Here is a 7,835-nt window from a genome sequence, read left to right on the forward strand (position 1 = left end):
GTGTTCTTCCTACTGTAAGCACCAGGTGGGATGCTCGCTATTTAAACCCCTGAGTATTCGCTCCCACTGCCAGTCAATAAGTTCTGCCTACCTGGTATTGCCCTATTTCGTGCTCTTACTGTGTTTTCCTAATATACCCAGTATTCTGGCATCGACTTGTATTTTGACCACCCGCTTTCTTTCTGATTTCGTCTCTGACATGACCTCTTGATATCGACCCCGTGTGATGACTCTTTTTGCTGGCAAATTGCTGCACTAGGCAGCAGCTGACTCTGTGGCCCTACCCAGGGGTCGCTGTTTAAGTCCAGAATCCTGTAAAGGAGTTAAAAGAGGGAACGCTATGGGAACCCCAGGAGGTAACAGGTGTAGCCCCAGTAACAGCTGCCAGGCTGCCATGAACCGTGCACCCATCACAGCTGTCTGTTTATTCATCTCATACCCATCTCATTACTGTAAGTGCACAATGCCAGGCAGATCATCACTGGATCACTGATAGTGACATGGATTGTAGTGATCAGGTGATGATGATGATGATAGGGATGACAGTGATCAAGTGATGATGATGATGATAGAGATGGCAGTGATCAGGTGATGATGATGATGATAGGGATGGCAGTGATCAGGTGATGATGATGATGATAGGGATGGCAGTGATCAGGTGATGATGATGATGATAGGGATGGCAGTGATCAGGAGATGATGATGATAGGGATGGTAGTGATCAGGTGATGATGATGATAGGGATGGTAGTGATCAAGTGATGATGATGATGATAGGGATGATAGTGATCAGGTGATGATAATGATGATAGGGATGGCAGTGATCAGGTGATGATGATGATGATAGGGATGGTAGTGATCAGGTGATGATGATGATAGGGATGGCAGTGATCAGGTGATGATGATGATAGGGATGGTAGTGATCAAGTGATGATGATGATGATAGGGATGATAGTGATCAGGTGATGATGATGATGATAGGGATGGCAGTGATCAGGTGATGATGATGATGATAGGGATGGTAGTGATCAGGTGATGATGATGATGATAGGGATGGAAGTGATCAGGTGATGATGATGATGATGATAGGGATGGCAGTGATCAGGTGATGATGATGATGATAGGGATGGCAGTGATCAGGTGATGATGATGATGATAGGGATGGCAGTGATCAGGTGATGATGATGATGATGATAGGGATGGCAGTGATCAGGTGATGATGATGATGATAGGGATGGCAGTGATCAGGTGATGATGATGATGATAGGGATGGCAGTGATCAGGTGATGATGATGAAGATAGGGATGGCAGTGATCAGGTGATGATGATGATGATAGGGATGGCAGTGATCAGGTGATGATGATGATGATGATAGGGATGGCAGTGATCAGGTGATGATGATGATGATGATAGGGATGGCAGTGATCAGGTGATGATGATGATGATAGGGATGGCAGTGATCAGGTGATGATGATGATAGGGATGGCAGTGATCAGGTGATGATGATGATAGGGATGATAGTAATCAGGTGATGATGATGATGATGATAGGGATGGCAGTGATCAGGTGATGATGATGGTAGGGATGGCAGTGATCAGGTGATGATGATGATGATAGGGATGGTAGTGATCAGGTGATGATGATGATGATAGGGATGGCAGTGATCAGGTGATGATGATGATGATAGGGATGGCAGTGATCAGGTGATGATGATGATGATAGGGATGGCAGTGATCAGGTGATGATGATGATGATAGGGATGGCAGTGATCAGGTGATGATGATGATGATAGGGATGGCAGTGATCAGGTGATGATGATGATGATAGGGATGGCAGTGACCAGGTGATGATGATGATGATAGGGATGGCAGTGATCAGGTGATGATGATGATGATAGGGATGGCAGTGATCAGGTGATGATGATGATGATAGGGATGGCAGTGATCAGGTGATGATGATGATGATAGGGATGGCAGTGATCAGGTGATGATGATGATGATAGGGATGGCAGTGATCAGGTGATGATGATGATGATAGGGATGGCAGTGATCAGGTGATGATCATGATGATAGGGATGGTAGTGATCAGGTGATGATGATGATGATGATAGGGATGGCAGTGATCAGGTGATGATGATGATGATGATAGGGATGGCAGTGATCAGGTGATGATGATGATGATGATAGGGATGGCAGTGATCAGGTGATGATGATGATGATAGGGATGGCAGTGATCAGGTGATGATGATGATAGGGATGGCAGTGATCAGGTGATGATGATGATGATAGGGATGGCAGTGATCAGGTGATGATGATGATGATAGGGATGATAGTAATCAGGTGATGATGATGATGATAGAGATGGCAGTGATCAGGTGATGATGATGATGATGATAGGGATGGCAGTGATCAGGTGATGATGATGATGATAGGGATGGCAGTGATCAGGTGATGATGATGATGATAGGGATGGCAGTGATCAGGTGATGATGATGATGATAGGGATGGCAGTGATCAGGTGATGATGATGATGATAGGGATGATAGTGATCAGGTGATGATGATGATAGGGATGGCAGTGATCAGGTGATGATGATGATAGGGATGGCAGTGATCAGGTGATGATGATGATAGAGATGGCAGTGATCAGGTGATGATGATGATGATGATAGGGATGGCAGTGATCAGGTGATGATGATGATAGGGATGGCAGTGATCAGGTGATGATGATGATGATAGGGATGGCAGTGATCAGGTGATGATGATGATGATAGGGATGGCAGTGATCAGGTGATGATGATGATAGGGATGGCAGTGATCAGGTGATGATGATGATGATAGGGATGGTAGTGATCAGGTGATGATGATGATGATAGGGATGGCAGTGATCAGGTGATGATGATGATGATGATAGGGATGGCAGTGATCAGGTGATGATCATGATGATAGGGATGGCAGTGATCAGGTGATGATGATGATAGGGATGGCAGTGATCAGGTGATGATGATGATGATAGGGATGGCAGTGATCAGGTGATGATGATGATGATAGAGATGGCAGTGATCAGGTGATGATGATGATGATAGGGATGGCAGTGATCAGGTGATGATGATGATGATGATAGGGATGGCAGTGATCAGGTGATGATGATGATGATAGGGATGGCAGTGATCAGGTGATGATGATGATGATAGGGATGGCAGTGATCAGGTGATGATGATGATGATAGGGATGATAGTGATCAGGTGATGATGATGATGATGATAGGGATGGCAGTGATCAGGTGATGATGATGATAGGGATGGTAGTGATCAGGTGATGATGATGATGATAGGGATGGCAGTGATCAGGTGATGATGATGATGATGATAGGGATGGCAGTGATCAGGTGATGATGATGATGATAGGGATGGCAGTGATCAGGTGATGATGATGATGATAGGGATGGCAGTGATCAGGTGATGATGATGATGATAGGGATGGCAGTGATCAGGTGATGATGATGATGATAGGGATGGCAGTGATCAGTGATGATGATTATCATAGGGATGGCAGTGATCAGGTGATGATGATGATGATGATGATAGGGATGGCAGTGATCAGGTGATGATGATGATGATAGGGATGGCAGTGATCAGGTGATGATGATGATGATAGGGATGGCAGTGATCAGGTGATGATGATGATGATAGGGATGATAGTGATCAGGTGATGATGATGATGATAGGGATGGCAGTGATCAGGTGATGATGATGATGATAGGGATGGCAGTGATCAGGTGATGATGATGATGATAGGGATGGCAGTGATCAGGTGATGATGATGATGATAGGGATGGCAGTGATCAGGTGATGATGATGATGATAGGGATGGCAGTGATCAGGTGATGATGATGATGATAGGGATGGCAGTGATCAGGTGATGATGATGATGATGATAGGGATGGCAGTGATCAGGTGATGATGATGATGATAGGGATGGCAGTGATCAGTGATGATGATGATGATGATAGGGATGGCAGTGATCAGGTGATGATGATGATGATAGGGATGGCAGTGATCAGGTGATGATGATGATGATAGGGATGGCAGTGATCAGGTGATGATGATGATGATAGGGATGGCAGTGATCAGGTGATGATGATGATGATGATAGGGATGGTAGTGATCAGGTGATGATGATGATAGGGATGGCAGTGATCAGGTGATGATGATGATAGGGATGGCAGTGATCAGGATGATGATGATGATGATAGGGATGGCAGTGATCAGGTGATGATGATGATGATAGGGATGGCAGTGATCAGGTGATGATGATGATGATAGGGATGGCAGTGATCAGGTGATGATGATGATGATAGGGATGATAGTGATCAGGTGATGATGATGATGATAGGGATGGCAGTGATCAGGTGATGATGATGATGATAGGGATGGCAGTGATCAGGTGATGATGATGATGATAGGGATGGCAGTGATCAGGTGATGATGATGATGATAGGGATGGCAGTGATCAGGTGATGATGATGATGATAGGGATGGCAGTGATCAGGTGATGATGATGATGATAGGGATGGCAGTGATCAGGTGATGATGATGATGATAGGGATGATAGTGATCAGGTGATGATGATGATGATAGGGATGGCAGTGATCAGGTGATGATGATGATGATGATAGGGATGGCAGTGATCAGGTGATGATGATGATGATAGGGATGGTAGTGATCAGGTGATGATGATGATGATAGGGATGGCAGTGATCAGGTGATGATGATGATAGGGATGGCAGTGATCAGGTGATGATGATGATGATAGGGATGGCAGTGATCAGGTGATGATGATGATAGGGATGGCAGTGATCAGGTGATGATGATGATGATGATGATAGGGATGGCAGTGATCAGGTGATGATGATGATAGGGATGGCAGTGATCAGGTGATGATGATGATGATAGGGATGGTAGTGATCAGGTGATGATGATGATGATAGGGATGGCAGTGATCAGGTGATGATGATGATAGGGATGGCAGTGATCAGGTGATGATGATGATGATGATGATAGGGATGGCAGTGATCAGGTGATGATGATGATAGGGATGGCAGTGATCAGGTGATGATGATGATGATAGGGATGGCAGTGATCAGGTGATGATGATGATGATAGGGATGGCAGTGATCAGGTGGTGATGATGATGATAGGGATGGCAGTGATCAGGTGATGATGATGATGATAGGGATGGCAGTGATCAGATGATGATGATGATGATAGGGATGGCAGTGATCAGGTGATGATGATGATGATAGGGATGGCAGTGATCAGGTGATGATGATGATGATAGGGATGGCAGTGATCAGGTGATGATGATGATAGGGATGGCAGTGATCAGGTGATGATGATGATGATAGGATGGCAGTGATCAGGTGATGATGATGATGATAGGGATGGCAGTGATCAGGTGATGATGATGAGGATAGGGATGGCAGTGATCAGGTGGTGATGATGATGATAGGGATGGCAGTGATCAGGTGATGATGATGATGATAGGGATGGCAGTGATCAGGTGATGATGATGATGATAGGGATGGCAGTGATCAGGTGATGATGATGATGATAGGGATGGCAGTGATAAGGTGATGATGATGATGATAGGGATGGCAGTGATCAGGTGATGATGATGATAGGGATGGCAGTGATCAGGTGATGATGATGATGATAGGGATGGCAGTGATCAGGTGATGATGATGATGATGATAGGGATGGCAGTGATCAGGTGATGATGATGATGATAGGGATGGCAGTGATCAGGTGATGATGATGATAGGGATGGCAGTGATCAGGTGATGATGATGATAGGGATGGCAGTGATCAGGTGATGATGATTGATAGGGATGGCAGTGATCAGGTGATGATGATGATGATGATAGGGATGGCAGTGATCAGGTGATGATGATGATGATAGGGATGGCAGTGATCAGGTGATGATGATGATAGGGATGGCAGTGATCAGGTGATGATGATGATAATAGGGATGGCAGTGATCAGGTGATGATGATGATGATAGGGATGGCAGTGATCAGGTGATGATGATGATAGGGATGGCAGTGATCAGGTGATGATGATGATGATGATAGGGATGGCAGTGATCAGGTGATGATGATGATGATAGGGATGGCAGTGATCAGGATGATGATGATGATGATAGGGATGGCAGTGATCAGGTGATGATGATGATGATAGGGATGGCAGTGATCAGGTGATGATGATGATGATAGGGATGGCAGTGATCAGGTGAGGATGATGATGATGATAGGGATGGCAGTGATCAGGTGATGATGATGATGATAGGGATGGCAGTGATCAGGTGATGATGATGATGATAGGGATGGCAGTGATCAGGTGATGATGATGATGATAGGGATGGCAGTGATCAGGTGATGATGATGATGATAGGGATGGCAGTGATCAGGTGATGATGATGATGATAGGGATGGCAGTGATCAGGTGATGATGATGATGATGATAGGGATGGCAGTGATCAGGTGATGATGATGATGATAGGGATGGCAGTGATCAGATGATGATGATGATGATAGGGATGGCAGTGATCAGGTGATGATGATGATGATAGGGATGGCAGTGATCAGGTGATGATGATGATGATAGGGATGGCAGTGATCAGGTGATGATGATGATGATAGGGATGGCAGTGATCAGGTGATGATGATGATGATAGGGATGGCAGTGATCAGATGATGATGATGATGATAGGGATGGCAGTGATCAGGTGATGATGATGATGATAGGGATGGCAGTGATCAGGTGATGATGATGATGATAGGGATGGCAGTGATCAGGTGATGATGATGATGATAGGGATGGCAGTGATCAGGTGATGATGATGATGATAGGGATGGCAGTGATCAGGTGATGATGATGATGATAGGGATGGCAGTGATCAGGTGATGATGATGATAGGGATGGCAGTGATCAGGTGATGATGATGATGATAGGGATGGTAGTGACCAGGTGATGATGATGATGATGATAGGGATGGCAGTGATCAGGTGATGATGATGATGATAGGGATGGCAGTGATCAGATGATGATGATGATGATAGGGATGGCAGTGATCAGTGATGATGATGATGATAGGGATGGCAGTGATCAGGTGATGATGATGATGATAGGGATGGCAGTGATCAGGTGATGATGATGATGATGATATGGATGGTAGTGATCAGGTGATGATGATGATGATGATGATAGGGATGGCAGTGATCAGGTGATGATGATGATAGGGATGGCAGTGATCAGGTGATGATGATGATGATAGGGATGGCAGTGATCAGATGATGATGATGATGATAGGGATGGCAGTGATCAGGTGATGATGATGATGATAGGGATGGCAGTGATCAGGTGATGATGATGATGATAGGGATGGCAGTGATCAGGTGATGATGATGATGATAGGGATGGCAGTGATCAGGTGATGATGATGATGATAGGGATGGCAGTGATCAGGTGATGATGATGATGATAGGGATGGCAGTGATCAGGTGATGATGATGATAGGGATGGCAGTGATCAGGTGATGATGATGATGATGATAGGGATGGCAGTGATCAGGTGATGATGATGATAGGGATGGCAGTGATCAGGTGATGATGATGATGATGATAGGGATGGCAGTGATCAGGTGATGATGATGATGATAGGGATGGCAGTGATCAGGTGATGATGATGATGATAGGGATGGCAGTGATCAGGTGATGATGATGATAGGGATGGCAGTGATCAGGTGATGATGATGATGATAGGGATGGCAGTGATCAG

Source organism: Phyllobates terribilis, unplaced genomic scaffold, assembly GCF_046119375.1.
Source record: "Phyllobates terribilis strain yellow unplaced genomic scaffold, ASM4611937v1 Scaffold_1__5_contigs__length_1240528914, whole genome shotgun sequence".
Classification (NCBI taxonomy): domain Eukaryota; kingdom Metazoa; phylum Chordata; class Amphibia; order Anura; family Dendrobatidae; genus Phyllobates; species Phyllobates terribilis.